Source organism: Chelonoidis abingdonii, chromosome 5 (assembly GCF_003597395.2).
Source record: "Chelonoidis abingdonii isolate Lonesome George chromosome 5, CheloAbing_2.0, whole genome shotgun sequence".
NCBI classification, from domain to species: Eukaryota; Metazoa; Chordata; order Testudines; family Testudinidae; genus Chelonoidis; species Chelonoidis abingdonii.
Genome location: NC_133773.1, coordinates 44,762,896 through 44,781,306, shown reverse-complemented (window position 1 = coordinate 44,781,306; position 18,411 = coordinate 44,762,896).

Sequence of the window (18,411 nt, the reverse complement as noted above, 5' to 3'; positions counted from 1 at the left end):
CAACAACAGTGATTGGACTCGAAGCAGGAGTTAATTAAGGAAGAACAATGGCCCATGTGATGCAGAAGGTCAGACCACATGTTCACAGTTTCCCAGTCTGGCCTTAAAATCAAAATTTATAAAAGATCACATACAACTACTTTAATGTATCCTTTTTTCTTACATTAAATAATATGTTGTATGGCTTGAAGTACAAGATAATGAGTTTCAGTTATTAACTGATACTTATAAATGGGTGTATTCGTGTGATGGACATGATAGCTATATATTTCATTCCATGTATTTATTTGTTTATTTTACATTGACTTAATGCTGTTGTGGAAAGCAAAATTAACGCATCATAGTTATAACTATAAATACATTCTGATTGTGACTCATAACCAAAATAGTGTACCAATCCTGCTGTACTTCCTTACATGCACTATCAATAATCTTGCTTATCTTTCATTACAAACACTGGTAACTCAGACTTCCATCCTACAAAGAGATATGTATGTGTGGTGTTTAACACACTGACCTCTATGGGACTGCTCTGTAAAATAATGGATGTGCTTAAATCTTTGCAGGATAGGAGGCTAAATATATATTTGAGTACTTTCTTCCCCTTGCTTGCTTCTGTAATGTACAGTTCTCATCATTTCACACATGGAAAATTGTAGCAACAAAGATACAGTTTAAAGACCCTTTGTTTAACCCATGAAAAATAATTAATATACATTTTCATTTTAGTATTCTTTCAGGGTTTAACATATTGTGAGAAATCCACAGTGATGCAAAACAAGCTTAAAGTCAAATGTCCTACCCTCAGTTTGACAGTCAACTTTGGAAATGAATGGATTCATTTGCTGACTTACATAACTTTCTACATTATTTTTTTGTGATTCTGACATGTTAAGAGTAAAATGGTCTTATCGGGAATCATGCTTTAAATATAAAATGTTACCTTTTATGGAGATATTATTGAATATATACCGAGTGATTTTATCTGGAATTGCATGAAAAACACTTTACCAGAATGAGAGCGAAAGAAGGGGAAGAGACTCCTCTCTCCTCAGTACAGCTGGCATACATGCGTCCTTTCCTTTTATCACCTTCCTTATTATTTTATGCAATTATTTTATTGTCTGGTTTAATGTTTGCAGATGGTATCATAACATTAGATTAGCTCCTCACATCTTCCCTGGGCTGCTGGAGAGTTATTAAAGCAGAGTGGTATGTTGAGGCTTGAAGTTTTTATTTCATTAAGCTATTAGCTCCTATTATTTGACTTGGGGACAAATGCAACCTTCTCCTCCATACTTACAGAAGTCTCCTTTCCAGTGGAACAGGAAGGTTCTGCTGTGGACAGGGTGCTGTCCAGGAACAGCATGAAGGGAGAATGAAGGGACAAGACATAGTCAGGCTCGGGGCAGCAGTAGGAAAATATTGATACATAGATCTCTATTTCCTAATTACCCAGCATAAGATACTTATGCCATTTCAATTCCTTCATCTCCTTTCCTCTCTTCTATATCTCCCCCATTCCTTGCCTAGGTACATGTGCTTGACAATGAGAGCTAGATTTACCCTAGATTACTGGGTTTTGTTTTTTTTTTTCAAAGTTCCAATTATACCAGTTTAGACATTTTGTACTGTGAGCTCTTAACAGTGGCTGGAGGTTGGAAACAATTGGTATGAACTTACCTTCCCATAAATGGGAATGAACTGACAGAACAGTTACATTTCCCATCTCCTGCCGATGAAGGATTTTCAGGTTTTATATTACTGTTTTCTTGTGCCACGAGTTGTATTTTAATATTGAATCATATGATTGCTCTTCATGTTGATACTTGCCAATATATTGAACTGCAATATAATATTAATTGAGTTCTACGTCTCTTTCAGATCCCTTTATAAATTGCAAATATTTCTGCACTCCTTTGGGGGATGACAAAGAATTGTGCTCTTGAACTGTTCTCTTGATATTCATCTGAACATGTCTGCAAAATTAATGCATTCACATACCAAGCTCCCCACACATTTTTCTAGGTTGCCAACACTGGTTGCTAATTTTAGTCTCCAAACCTGTTAGCATCCCTGAATTTATCAAAGGCTATCTAGCACCTCTGAACAAGCAGGCATTAGGCAGTGAAGCCTAACTCACACCTAGAAGTCATTTAATGATGTAAAAAAGGCCCTGCCACCCTGTAATACCCTTACTTACACTGAGCAGTACCTTACTACACAAATAGTCCCACTGACCTCAGTGAGTCTAAGGTACTATTTAGTATTTGTAAAGGTATCACAATCTGGCCCTGACTTAGCAAGACAAACCAATCTATAAGAAAGAAATGTGTGCACTCCTAAATCAGGAAACACAACCAGACAATCCCCCAAGATATTTTCCTTTTGTATTAGATTTTTATGTCCTCTAAACTTCTTGGATCAAAAATAGCTTAAGATGTCACTGTATCCAGCCAGGGAGATGAGGATCGGGACTCATAATCATATCTAAGGCCATCTCTGTGCATATCTTATGATATAGTCAAGTTAAATAAAACACCACTGGGGAAAATGTGGTCCTCCCTCTCTGTTTCAGAGCTCACATATGTGGTTTATAAACCCTAGGGCCATTTTAGATCTGGACATACAGAGTCTGATTAATGCACATTGAAGCCTTTGGGAACTGGAGAAGGCCCACAGTTCTCAACAACTTTAGGGTGGGATTTTTGTTCATTTATCTGAGGACAGCAATTAGCTCTACAGTGAGGAAACTACTTAATTCTACTTGTGTCTCATTTAACTGAACTGTTTAAACACCTAATAATTTTCTATTATTTTAAAATTATGTTTAATGGATAATATTCCTGTTTTGTTGTTTGAGAAAAGTGCTAAGAATTAACTGATGTACTGTATAATTGTATTGATGGAAAAAAGTTTAGGCATTTTAATGAAAGGATACCATTAACAGGATTTGAATTTATGACCTTTGAAATGGGAAGCACATGTTTTATCAGTGAGTCACTATACATTTTATTACAATCTATATGAATGCATAGGTGTTAATTAGCCAGAGAAAGGCTTGTCTCTTGTTCTCTGAATGCAGTAGACACCCACTGGAAGTTATTCTTTTATTATCATTTTTTCACTTATAAGAGTTGAAAAAAATCAACAAAGCTTGTTCCTAGTTTATACCAAGATCTGCATGCTTCATTTCATGAAAATCAGACTTTGTCTTTGTAGATCATTACAAAAAAAGCAAGTTGACGAACAAGGTTTTTTCTATAAATCTCTCTATAAATTGTGAACACATGAGCACTAGTGTCTGTGTAGGTATATTAATACTAAATAATAAGATGGGTGAATTAAAGTGCCTCATTAAATGAGGATATTGATATAATAAGCATCACAGAAACTTGGGGGAATGAGAATAATCAATGGGACACAGTAATACCAGGGTACAAAGTATATTGGAAGGACAGAACATGGGTTTTGCTGGATAGCTCAGTGGTTTGAGCATTGGCCTGCTAAACTCAGAGTTGTGAGTTCAATCCTTGAGGGGCCATTTAGAGATCTGGGGTAAAATCAGTACTTAGTCCTGCTAGTGAAGGCAGGGGACTGGACTCAATGACCTTCAAAGTCCCCTCTAGTTCTATGAGATAGGTTACAGATTAACATATAGAGATATACCTATCATTTAAATCAGCTTCTGTACCAAATGGCTGGAAGTTAGCTAATGTGACACCAATTATTAGAAAGGGCTCCCAGAGGTGATCCTGGCAAGTATAAGCCAGTAAGCCTGACTTCAGTACCGGGCAAACTGATTGAAACTATGGTCAGACATATAGATGAACATAATTTGTCAGACATATAGATGAACATAATTTGTTGGGGAAAAGTCAACATGGTTTTTGTAAAGGGAAATCATGCCTCACCAATCTGCTAGAATTCTTTGAGGGGGTCAACAAGCATGTAGAGAGGGGGGATGCAGTGGACATAGTGTACTTAAATTTTCAGAAAGCCTTTGACAAGGTCCCTCACCAAAGACTCTTAAGCAAAGCAGGCAGTTATGGGATAAGAGGAAAGGTCCTCTCATGGACTGGTAACTGGTTAAAAGATAGGAGACAAAGGATAGGAATAAATAGTCAGTTTTCAGAATTGAGATAGGTAAATAATGGTGTTCCCCACGGGTCTGTACTGGGCCCAGTTCTATTCAACATATTTATAAATGAACTGGAAAAAGGAGTAAACAGTGAGGTGGCAAAATTTGCAGATGATACAAAGTTACTCAAGCTAGTTAAGTCCCAGGCAGACTGCGAAGACGTTCTCTCAAAACTGGGTGACCAGGCAATAAAATGGCTGATGAAATTCAGTGTTGATAAGTGCAAAGAAATGCACATTGGAAAACATAATCCCAACTATACATACAAAATGATGGGGCTTAAATTTACTATTATCACTCGAGAAAGAGATCTTGGCGTTATTGTGGATAGTTCTCTGAAAACATCCACTCAGTGTGCAGTGGCAGTCAAAAAAGCAAACCGAATGTTGGGAATCACTAAGAAAGGGTTAGATAATAAGACAGAAAATATCGTGTCACCTCTATGTAAAACCATGGTACGTCCACATCTTGAATACTGTGTGTAGATGTGGTCACATCTCAAAAGAGAGATATTGGAATTGGAAAAGGTTCAGAAAAGGGCAACAAAAGTTGTCTCACTGTAAACAACAGTGGTGAGGCCTCAGCTGGAATACCATGTCCAGTTCTCACTGTCACACTTTAGGAAAGATGTGGATAAATTGGAGAGAGTCCAGAGGAGAGCAACAAAACGATAAAACGTTTAGAAAACCTGATCTGTGAGGTAAGGTTAAAGAAAATTGGGCATGTTTTGTCTTGAGAAAAAAACCCTGAAGAAAATAGTCTTCAAATATATTAAAGGTGCTTATAAAGAGGTCTGTGATCAATTGTTCTTCATGTCCACTGGAGGTAAGATAAGTAGTAATGGACTTAATCTGTAGCAAGGAAGATTTAGATTAGCTACACCTCTACCTTGATATAACGCTGTCCTTGGGAGCCAAAAAATCTTGCTGTGTTATAGGTGAAACCGTGTTTTATTGAACTAGCTTTGATCCACCGGAGTGCGCAGCCCCACCTCCCTCCCCAGAGTACTGCTTTACCGTGTTATACTGAGGTAGCAAATGTATTAGGAAAAAATTCCTAACTATATGGGTGTTTTAGCTCTGGAATAGGCTTCCAAGGGAGGTTGTGGAATCCCCACCATAGGAGGTTTTTAAGAGCAGGATGGACAAGCACTTGTCAGGGATAGTCTGTCTAGGTTTACTTCGTCCTGCCTCGGCACAGGTGGCTGGAATTAATGACTTCTCAAAGTCCCTTCCAGCCCTACATATCTATGGTTCTATAATACTGATGTGGCTTATTCTCCTTGGTTCAAATGTGAAGTTCCAAAGTTTTGCTGCTTGTCCCACCAACTAAGAGGGCTGAGATGGAAGGTGCAGAACATACTGTGGTTGGAAGCATTATAGACTTCAAAAGCTGCTACTGCTGGTAGGAGCATCAGTGCAGGGAAACAAATAATTCTACCTTCCATTTTCTAGGAATCCAAGCAGTTTCCCAGTGAACTCTCTACTGCTGGAGGCAGCATCTTTGTAGACAATACTTGGAATAGTGGATATTGTGCATTCATGGTTTTCACTTACACATTCTAAAAAGAATTCCCATGTCCATTTCCTAAACCAAATATACATTTTCATCCAAATCCACTCAGAGATCCTATGGCTATCCTTTAGACATCAAATATTCATATATCTATAGGGTGAGATTAGAGAAAAAACCCTTTTACGTAAAATTTAACAGGACCATGATAGCCAGATAGCAAAAATCAAATATGCTGCTAACTTGAAATTACCTGTGAAAATATTTTACAGCCAGCTATCTGTTAGAGGGATCCCAGCATGATCTGTTGGCCAGAGAGTTTGTTTATTGCAATGTGGTTAGAATCACATGCAATAAAATATGAAACTCATGTAAAACACTTGCAGTATATTTCAGATCTTTACTTTCTAACTGCTTGGCAGTTTTCAGTATTTTTCAACTTAGTTCCAATTCTCTGTCATGTCTACCATATGCAAATGGGAAATTCGATTGTGCCCAAAACAGAGGCAAGTACTTGAACCAACTCTTTCCTACACACCAAATAAATATAATAGGCCAAATTGATTCCAGGGGTAACTCACCTAACCTATATGGATTTACGCCAGGAATGAATTTGGTCTACAGACTTAGATACTCAGCTAGTGTAAACTGACATAGCTTCATTGATCTACACCCTTTGAGGGTATGGCCTTAATGCATTGACAAAATAGTGTTGCTCTTCACAAAAAATTTTGAGTAGCGGAGTGAAGAGACAGCAAGTCTTCCTAACTAGTATTAATTAAAAAGGAGGCTCAAGGCCAAATGGTTAGGTTTTGATGACAGTCTGACAAATGGCAGACACATTGTTTGCTGATTCACATGTATCAGAAGAACCCTGGACAAATAGATATGGAAGGTCTGACTTCCAAAATTATCTAAAACTATTTTTCGTCTATGAGATTGAGGAATGGATTGCTTTGTAAAAGATTCTTAGGTCAAATGTTGGTTGACGACCTCAGATAAATGTGTTAGAGGGGAAAGGGAATCTATAGATGTCCGTTTGGGTATAGGCACTGCAACAGGTTAGCAATGTGAGTACACACTCATGGTTCTGGTAGGGCTTGTATAGCCTGTGCTAAAGCTTGTGCTACCATGCCTTCACTGCTATTTTTAGCCATGTTTGCTAGATTAAAGCTAGCACAGGTATGCCTACTCGAGCTGCAATCACATATCTGACAACAGTGTAGTCATACCCATAATTAGGGTGATCAGATGTCCTGTTTTTAAAGGGACAGTCCCATTTTTGGGGGCTTTTTCTTATGTAGGTGCCTACTCCCACCCCCGTCCCATTTTTTTCACAGTTGCTATCTGGTAACCCTACCCATAATGTCTGAAGTCTGAAGCCCTTGCTCATTTCAAATATTAGTGTCACCTGAGTTATCCTATTGAAGCCTTCTTTATGACTTTGTCTTTCAGAAATGCTTCCATTCTACATCCTACTTCACCCACTATCCAATAAGCAAAACCAAGGGCCTGTTACATTCCTGTGTTACTCCCATGTCACAGTGGTATAACCTGGACTAATACAATGATGAGTCAGGCTCACAGTGAAGGTGAAGGGACTACTCAGCATGAGAAAAGGCTCTATACTCAGGCTATTAGATATCTCATAGGATGGATGAGAAAATTTAAATTACAAAGTTAGCAAAGAAAAGTCCATCAAAGCTGAAAAGTGCTAAGTGATTAGCAGCCCCATTTTTCCTGAGCAATATCTGGAACTAATTATAAAATTGCATATTCATAAAAAAATTCACTTCATTGAGTTTTTTTATGGACTGATTAGTCCCTCTATGATATGAAAACAATACAATACAAATTACGTTAAAATTGGTAACAGTTTGTCCATACACCATTTGAAGTAATTTTTAACACTCTTGCTAATAATAAAACAGTACTTAGCACTTACATAGTACTTTTCACTTCTAGATCTGGAAGTATTTTACAAATGTGGGTAGGTATACTTCTCCCACTTTTATAGGGAGGGAGACTAAGGTGTAGAAAGGTTGCATAACACACTGTAGATAATGATGTGAATTAGTGGCAAGATAGAGAAAACTACCAGACCTCGGTCCTGTGTCTTAGGCAGCTACTGATCCATTCAATTTATCCAATGCCACCAAAGCCCAGCTCCTTGGAATACTGTAATAATGCTGGAGTGAAATTAACACATTTTAACAGATATAATCCATACAAATTATACATCAACTTTAAGACAAAGTGGGTCTTAGACAACGTAGTTCCCCTAGATTTACATCAATGTAATCTGAGAGCAGATTTTGTACCTCTATATTGTACCTTAAAATAAATAAATGTAAACTTTTCATGTAAATATTCAAATCTCTTTTTCATAATTGCTCTGCCCTGCTGTTTCAGAGTGTCTTCGTGTTTTTGATTTTTCTTGTGTCACTTACTATTGTACCTTACTGAGAACTGATTCTTAATTGAATACTCTATTCTTTAAATCCTCATGCAACTAGTCCCACTTTTTCATAGATTATAAACCCAGGAGGGATTACTGTGATCTGACTTCCCATATAACAGAGGCCTTTTGGGTTTGCAAGATCTGGCTCGAGCCTGGAAACTGTCTTTTATGCTTAATTTCCCAGACCTGAAGAAGAGCTCTGTGTAAACTTGCAAACTTGCCTTTCTCACCAACAGAAGTTAGTCCAGTAAGAGATATTACCTCACCCACCATGTCTCTTTGATGCTTTGTAACATCTGTATGGAGCCTTGGAGCAGATCTGGGATTTGAAGTAGCGTCTAATGCTTAGAATGATATTTAAATCAAGGGCCAAGCTAGAATTCATTTCTGCTTCAGAGGTTTTTCCCTTGAGTTTCTGGCAACAAATCTGGAAAAAAATACTAGTTTGCCAGACTTTAAAATTTGGGATGTGAAAATAATCTTATTCCTGCCCTAAAGGACACATAGGCAATAATGCTCATAATAGAGGAATTAATCTTGAATTTCTTGATATTGCTAACAGAAGTTATACTCTCATCAAATGGCAGAACATTCTCTTTCTGCCAGGCTTCCTGATGGCTAGCATGTCTTCCGTCTGTGCTGAAACTTCCTCCAAGATGATGAAATATCAGCAGGAAGTCATTACAACAGACAGCCTAAAGCTCCACTTCTCTGATGATTTCACTGCTGCTTTGTTTAGCATATTGCTGACCTAACATCCACTTGGTGATAGCCTATGTGATGCTCCTTTTTCTAGAAATGCTTTGCTAGGAGTTTTGTTTTGTGCAAAAATGTTCTGTGACTCTGTATCTTACAAGTCAATGTTGCTCCTTAACTTAGATGTAAAAGAGTCTTAAGGGTGGAACAATGGAGTGGCATTCACTTATACCAGCTGAGGACTTGGCTCTTTAGTATGGAGCCTGGATAAAATTCCTCTTGGTCTTAAAATGAGATGAGATGGTTCTTGTAAGAGATCAACATTACTTCCACTAGTGAAGTCCTGTTGTCAGTGAAATCAATGGCAACATTTCCACTGACTCCAATGGGAGCATGATCAACCCCTAATTTCCTAGAGTGCTAAAGAAACTTTTGACTAGGACATGTATGATTGTTGTTTCAGATTCTTTCATAAGGCTTTGGTCGCACTATTATTCAGTGTCACAATGAGGCTCACTCCTGATATCAGTATTTCACTTATCTATAGCTTAAATGCTTTGGCTACAGCCTTGCAATGGGCAGCAAAATCTGGTGGATTTTCATAGATTGCCTATTGGAAGCAATGATCATAATTTATCTTCATATAACAACATTGTATCCAAACATTTTACCACATCAGGTCTTGCAATCATTTAAATTATTGAACAGTTGACTTTAATTTTGGGAGTTAAAACTAGCTACAGAGCACCTGTGGCATGGGCCAAATCATTTCTAAACTAGCCATGATACTGGCTTTATGCTGTTTATCTGTATTATGGGTAGCAAAGAGGGAGAGGAAGCAGGCTCTTCAGTGCAGCTATGTACTAGAGTTGGCAATTTTCTACTCACACAAAACTGAACACCCTTGCCCTGCCCTGCTCCTCCTCCAAGGCCCTGCCCATGTCCTGCACCTTCTCTGCGGCCCTGCCCCTTCTGACTCCATCCCCCCTCCCTCTATCACTCACTTTCCCCACTCTCACTCACTCACTCATTTTCACTGGGCTGGCTCAGGGGGCTGGGGTCAGGAGGGGGTGAAGGCTGCAGGTGCGGGTTCTGGGATGGGGCCAGAAATGAGGGGTTCAGGGTGCAGGAGAGGGCTCTGGGCTGGGGCAGGCAGTTGGGGTACGGGAGAGGGCGTGAGGGCTACGGCAGTGGATGTGGGCTCTGGGGTAGGGCTGGGGATGAGGGGTTTGGGATTCAGGAGGGCACTCCCAACTGGGATCAAGGGGTTCAGAAGGCAGGAGGGAAGCAGCAGCATGCCTCCTTTCCAGCTTCTACGTGGAAATGTGGCCAGGCAGCTCTGCGCACTGCCCCATCTGCGTGCGCTGCCCCCACAGCTCCTATTGGCTGAAGTTCCCAGCCAATGGGAGCTACAAGGGTGGTTCTTGGGGTGGTGGCAGCGTGTGGAGCTCCCCTGGCTGGAGGGGGGACATACCAGCTGCTTCCCAGGAGCTGCACAGCATGGAGGATAGCAAGGAGCCTGCCAGCACACTGCATGGTGCCACCAACCGGACAGTCAACGGTCCTGTCAAGACACCTTTTTGACTGGGTGTTCTGGTCAAAAATCGGACACCTGGCCACCTCACTGTGTGTCCTCCCTGAAAAGATAGGTGGGAAGTGGGCAGGAAGTAGGCAAAACTTTGACACAGTGTCCAGAACACCTAGCAGTAAAGCTACCCTAACGTGTGTTGCAACAGGTATGGATCCAGGTTGTAGTTTCTCAAATCATCAACCTCCTTCCCAGGCTTCCCCAGGAGTGGCACAATGAGTCACCATTTAAACGGGGCTGATAGTGATTTGGACAGACTGAGAATATCCTGAACAAACCTATGGAATTAAGATAAATTTTACTGAATTAAGTTGAACCTTATTGAATTAGGATTACTAACTTTGGGGCGCATTGTATTAAAAATACAATTGAGTATGTGGTGTTGTGGTATTGTATGTATTTGCTCTAGTACGGAGCGGGGATGCTAATGAACTTCCTCTATCATCAGCCTTTGAAGTCACCCCCTAAGGGAGATATGCATATACTAGTTCAAACTGGATTCTCCAGAGACCAATAGACAAAGAAAGACTTTTGAATAAAAGCTTGAGTTTTAAACTGACTCAAGGGCTTTCCTCCTGAGACAGCAAACAGACGGGACCCCTAGTCCATAGAGGGCCCCATTCTTTAAGGGAGGATGGAAGGACATGAGGCCTCATAAGACTATGTGCTTGTTCTGAGCTGAAACTGTAACAAAATTGCAACCACAAAGAACTTCCTAGGGGGTGTGATGCCTGGTAAGCTTATTAGCATGCATATAGATTCTTCTGTTGTTGATGTTTTCCTGTAATACTTTTCACCTTAAAAGAATAACATGAATTTATATGGGTAGTGCTGTGTGGTAACTTATAGCTGTAGCAATCACTCTGCTATCAGTCTCTGAAGAGAGGGCAAGCAAGTCTGTTTAGGCAGATGATCTTTGCTGAGAAATACACAATGAAGGCAGGGAATTGTTCAGCCTGGAGATACCCCAGTCAGAAGGGGGAGAGAGACATGGGTCTCCATCCAAGAGAGGCAACAGCTGTGGAGCTGGAAGCCTGTTGAGGTTTCCAAAGCCTCTCATTACAGCTCTTGCAAGAGGCAATTAAAAATAGCAGGTTTTGATCAACATCTTTATTAATAATCTGGATGATGGGATAGAATGCACCTTCAGCAAGTTCACAGGTGACACTAAACTGGGGGTAGAGGTAGATATGCTGGAGAGTAGGGATAGGGTCCAGAGTGACTTAGACAAATTGGAGGATTGGGCCAAAAGAAATCTGATGAGGTTCAGCAAGGACAAGAGCAGAATCCTGCACTTAGGACAGAAGAATCCCATGCACTCCTACAGGCTGGGGACCAACTGGCTAAGCAGCAGTTCTGCAGAAAAGGATCTGGGGATTACAGTGGATGAGAAGCTGGATATGAGTCAGCAGTGTGCCCTTGTTGCCAAGAAGGCTAATGGCATATTGGGCTGCATTAGTAGAAGCATTGCCAGCAGAGATCGAGGAAGTGATTATTCCCCTCTATTCGGCACTGGTGAGGCCACATCTGGAGTATTGCATCCAGTTTTGGGCCCCCACACTACAGAAAGGATGTGGACAAATTGGAGAGTCCAGCAGAGGGCAACAAAAATGATCAGGGGGCTGGGCACATGACTTACGAGGAGAGGCTGAGGGAACTGGGCTTGTTTAGTCTGCAGAAGAGAAGAGTGAGGGGGGATTTGATAGCAGCCTTCAACTACCTGAAGGGGGGTTCCAAAGAGGATGGAGCTCGGCTGTTCTCAGTGGTGGCAGATGACAGAACAAGGAGCAATGGTCTCAAGTTGCAGTGGGGGAGGTCTAGGTTGGATATTAGGAAACACTATTTCACTAGGAGGGTGGTGAAGCACTGGAATGGGTTACCTAGGGAGGTGGTGGAATCTCCATCCTTAGAAGTTTTTAAGGCCTAGCTTGAGAAAGTCCTGGCTGGAATAATTTAGTTGGTGTTGGTCCTGCTTTGAGCAGGGGGTTGGATTAGATGACCTCCTGAGGTCTCTTCCAACCCTGATATTCTATGCTTCTATAATTCTTTGATTCTTCTATGAAAGGACCTACCTACACTCTTTGCAGTTACGACATAGGACCAGATCCTCAACTATTGTAAATGGCATAGCTCCATCAATATTTCTGTCTAGTAGAGAGACCTTTGTGAAAGTGGTCACTGTGAGCCAACTTGCCTTTAAAAATATATTCCTCCACTTTCTTGGAAATTTTGTAGTGGCTACAGTAGCTAACAACTCCTTAAAGATGTACAATCACATTCTGATTTCAGTTACACTCACATAAATCTGGAATGGCTACACTGACTGCTACTGTCTAAGAACTTCTTGTAGACATTTTCGAATCTAAAGCTGAATGCAGGTCTCAGAAGATAAACTTCTGTCATTCATCAAAAATAAAATCTGTACTAGTCCCTCAAGTGGCAGTGAGAAAGTATCTAGAATGTAATGAGAGGCTTAGGAGACTGTGTGTCATTCTGTATATAATTGGGACAGCTTAGCTTCCAAACAATCTAGACCAGATGGCTAATACATCTCAGACCATCCATCTGAACTCAAATGCATACTGTGCAGCAGGACAACAGTGACAACCATGAACTTTTGTCATTCTTCAAAGTTGAAAAAGGCAATTATTTTATGCTGATTTCATTCTTCTTTCCCAATGTCTTCAGCCTCAGTATGGATATGGTGAAATATGGAGTACTTTAGAAGCAACATGATAGCTTTGGCTTAGTGCACAAACAGTTTACATATTGTGGGTTTCTAAAAAAGTTCAGGTTCTGGGTCTGCCTTGGATATCTCACCCAATAATATTGTATTGAAATATAAGCCTTCCTTAGAAGGGAATCTAGAGAACACCACAAAAGAAGATATGTTAATGTACTATAATTCAAAGATACAGACTGATACATTTATCAGAATCCTTTTTAATACTTGAAGTTCTTGTATGTTGTGAACACCAGTTGTTTTTTAAAAAAAAACATTCCCAAGATGTAATACAGGGGGATGATAATAGTAGCCATGTTATTTGTCCCCAAAGGTCCCAACTGAGATTGCAGCTCCATTATGGTAGGTGCCTTACCGACACATTAAAAGACACTTTCTGCCACAAAGGGATTATGGTTGAATTAGACAAAATAGCAGGTAGGAGAAGGAAACAATGAACAGGAAACCGAGGCACGGAGAAATAAAGCAGTTTGCTGTAGGTTGAACAGAAAGCCTGTGGCAGAAATAGACTATGAATCCAGATCTCTGGAGTCCTAGATCAGTCCTTATCCACAAGATGATCCTTTCTTCTCATTTACCTGCACAGGGTGAAAACCTGCCCCCAATGAAGTCAAAGGCAAAACTCCCATTGACTTCAATGCCATGAAGTTTCACTCAGAGAGTGTAAAGCATCTGTATTTTCATCAACTCATAGAAATGTATACATTTACACTTAGCTCTATTAAAACTGTTACTACTTGCTTGTGCCCCATTAACTAAGTGATCCAGATCGCTCTGAACTTCATTATTTATCACTCTCCCAGTGGCTATATTATCTGTAAACTTTATCAGTGATGATTTTATATTTTCTTCAAGGTCACTGATAAAAATGATAAATAGAATAGAGCTAAGAACCAATTCCCTGCAGGACCCCACTGGAAACAGACCCATTTGATGATGATTCCGCATTTACAGTTACATTTTGAGACCTATCTGTTAGCCAGTTTCTTCCTTTAGTTCCTTATTAATTGAATCTCATGTCAGCCACTCCATTGTCTTGCCCATGATCAGTATCAGGCTAACAAGGTATACAATTACCTGGGTCATTCCATTTACACTTTTTAAAAAATTGCACAACATTGTGTGCCTATCTGCATATGTAATTAAATATGTCCTGCAAATCAGGTAATTATCCTTCCAACTGGCTGTTTGCACATGTAATAATTGATTTGTGTGTGTAGCTACAGAAATCATGCTTGCAAATTAGGTGCACAACTGTACACCTATTTTTGGAAAGGCACAGTATCAAAAATGAAGTCTTAAGTGACTTTCCCGAGGACACAGACTGAATGAGGTGAAGAATCAGGATTAGAAATTCCTACTGTATATCCCCATTCTCAAACTCTAATGCTTGATAGGCATCAGACAGACTTGCTGACAGATAAACTAAAAAAAGTTTTTTATATCCATGGATATTTATATACAGTAGTAAAATGTATGTGTTTGTAGTGATGGTTTTGGATCTAGATTTATAGCAGAAGCAGATTTGTAATACAGTATTTCATAATTGGAAAATGCAGTATGCCACAGAAAACCCATGCAGCAGATCTATGGTTATAAATCTGTTTGATTTATACGTACATACAGTAATACAAAAGCATCAAGCTATGACCCGTAGTTTTATCCTAATTGCATTAGTTCTATCTGTGCTTTATTATATAAATTGTACTTTTAAGATGGTATATGCTGTATGCTTTAGTAATGGTGCATGCCTAATAATTCTTCATTTAAAATGTCCTGAGAAGCCATTAGAATGCAAGCAGCAAAACTAAAAGTTACTAATGATCATCAAACATGTGAACATATGAGCAGAAACAAATATGAAATAAAATGTAGAACTCAAGGTAGCTGCACCTTATAAATCTTCTCCAAGTGACACCTGGAGGAGACACAATTTTCAGCTTCTAAATGAGGGAGCCAGAAGGATAGAAAACAGATTTGCTCTGAATACAGCTCTGGCAGACAAGTTTCAAGCATGACAGTACCAGTTCCCTTAACTATGCAATGAATCTTTCCTTTGAAAGAGCTTATTTCAATGTTGATAAGCAATATTGTTCCTACTGGGTTTTACCAATGCATTACGCCTAAGGAGGTATTATGAAAACTGTTGAGTGAGCATCCCCAGATCCCGAGGGCATCCATAAAATAATGGTGACCTTGGGTCTTCACATCACTGCAAAGAGCATCTTTAGGAGGATCACAAATTGTAACAAGTAATACTGCCCTGTCAGAACAACACAGATTTTCATAAGCAAATTGGTTGGAGCATGTAAATTTATGAATCACTCCTTCATTTCCCCTTTTTACCATATGCTTTATGGTTGTGTTATCATAAAAACATTACCCCCTTTTATTTTTTACCCAAATGGAGCCATTCCTGATTTTTTTTAAAGGATTACAGTATCCTACAGTCATTGTCCAAAATGCATGTTTAAATTGAGATACTGCTGTATTCTAGGTGATTATTTTAGAATACTGTAGTATTCTTTTTAATAATATATTCTATCCTAAGGGAGTCTCCTCCTTTTGGCAAGGGACTTAGGTTTATCTTTGTCCTTCTCCTTTCATCTATGGCAGGTGTATTCTGGAAAGATGCCCAATACAACATCACTCTTGCAAGGTTCGAGTTTGTTGCAGGAGTCACTGGGTGAAATTCTATGTCCTGTGTTGTGCAGGAGATCGTACTACCTGGTCATAATGATTCCTCTCACCTTAAAATCTGTTATGGTGTATGATGGAATACACACTTGTATTCACACCCTACACACTGTTGTAATAATTTTTTATACAAGGTATGCCTTGTAAGGGATCATTTGAAAACTCATAATTTGCTGGTCAGTATTGTTCTGATAAAATATGTGTGGCAATATTATATGTGAAATTATAAGATTTCCCTGTATGATGATGTTAACACATGTTCCAAACCTCACAACCCTGTCCAAGCAGAAGTTGGCAAACAGGTCTGTCCTAAATAAAGGAATGTTGCCTTAATTTGCATTAAGCAGTAAATAGTCATGAAGCAGGAAGGGAAAACAAAGGAAGTTCAAATAGGTAAAAAAACTAGCAGGGAACATCCGTCCACATAGACTCTTTGGCTCTTGGTTTTCCGCTGGAAATGTTTTTCAAGAGGGAATTGAAACTATAAAAAGGAGGGACAAACACCCCAATAGACATACTCCTCTCTCTCTCTCTCCTTGTCCCCTCATTCTCCGAATCTGAGAAAAAGAAAAAAAAACAGCCTTTGGACTCTGGGGGAGGGGTCCCGACCTGAAAGTTTGGTCAGTAATCTGCTGGAGCATGTGGTAGAAAGTTTGCTTTCCAACTAAGAGTTTCTTAAGTAGATACTTAAGCATTTTATCTTTATTTTTATTATAAACATTTCTGACTTATGCCTCATTATTTATACTGACTTCAAATCTCTCTCTTTGTAGTTAATGAACTTGTTTTACTGTTTTATCTAATCCAGTGTGTTTAAATTAAAATGTCTGGGTAACTCTATTTAAGGAAATAAACTGTCATATTGTTCCCTTAAAGGAATGACAGACTTAATATATTTGTTCTGTCCAGGAAAGGGCTGGGCAGTCAGGACATATATTTCTGGAAAAAGATCCAGGACTGGGGTCACCCTTCAGTATAACCTGTCCTATATACTGGTGAGAGCTAGGATGTAGCTGGCAGACTTCAGTTACACACACACACTCTGGGTGTGACTTGCATGCTGGAAAGCTGTTTGTGAGTGGCCTGAGGAGGAACTACTACAGCAAAGCATTGTAAATCACCCATGTCTGGATTGTACCCCAGTAAAAGTCATAGTGTATAATGGTAATTGATTCTTCAGTGAGACTCCTGTCTCTCAGGGCTGGTCTACACTATGGGGGAAAAATTGATCTTAGATACGCAACTTCAACTACGTTATTCACGTAGCTAAAGTCGAAGTATCTAAGATCGAATTACTCACCGTCTTCACGGCGTGGGATCGATGTCTGTGGTTCCCCCTGTCGATTCCACAACTCCGGGTTGATGGAGTTCCGGAATCGATATAAGCGCGTTCAGGGATCGATATCACATCTAGATGAGACGCGATATATCAATCCCCGAGCAATCGATTGCTACCCGCCGATAGGGCGGGTAGTGAAGACGTAGCCTCAGAGGAAACTTCCTGGAAAAATGTTTTCCCTGGAGGGTAAAACCATCTAGAAAATTATTTAAAACATAATATCCTTTACATTAAAACAAATTCCATTAGATGAAATATATAGAGTGAATACAGTCTTATACTATTCCCCAGAATCCCTGGCTCAGTGTTGTACCTATTACTCACCTACACATACAACTGTATGGGCTCAAGCAGTACAATTTCTAGTGGCATGAAATTCACTGAAAATTCTCTCTTTAAGAGTGATTCTATGACAGATATCACAACTATATGCAATATCTAGTCTAGGCACCATTTTATATTAAGTTAATGTATCTCTTTAGGCCAGGGATTGTATGCAATTCCAGAGGGGAGGGATACCACAGCTGTTCTCAGAACCAAAAACAATGGGAGGTGATTAATGTGGTTCACTTAGGTCTGTAAACACCTACAGAGACGTACCACCCCCTGAGAAGATAGTCATATACTGGTTCAAATTGGGTTTTCCAGAGACCAAGAGACAAAGAAAAGGGTTTTCTTTAAATTGGCCTTCTGATCCTGCAAATGGACAGGCTCTCCTTTCCAATGGGGTTTGGAAAGATTTTGTCCTATGTGACAAAGTTCCTCCTCCACCTTGGTGGGTAATGGATTTGTTCACCTCAGTGATCTTCCCTTCTTGTGGAACCCACAGTCTGAGTCAGCTCCTCCTCTGTCTGATCAGGAGTTGGGAGGTTTGGGGGGAACCCAGGCCCGCCCTCTACTCTGGGTTCCAATCCCCAGGCCTCTGGGATCACAGCTGTCTATAGTGCCTCCTGTAATCAGTTGCAGGCAGCTCAACTCCTGGCTACCTTCACCATGGCTCTTCCAAACACCTTCTGTTATCCTCACCACAGGAACCTTCCTCCTGGTGTCTGATAACGCTTGTCCTCCTCAATTCTCCAGCATTTACACTCTCTCACTCTCAGCTCTTGCCTTCTTGCTCCCGCTCCTCACTCGCACTCCTTCTCCTCTGCTCCTCTCTGCCTGGGACTGAATGAGGCTCCTTTTTTAAAAGCCAGGTTTGCCCTGATTAGCTTCTTGAAGTTGACTGAGGGTG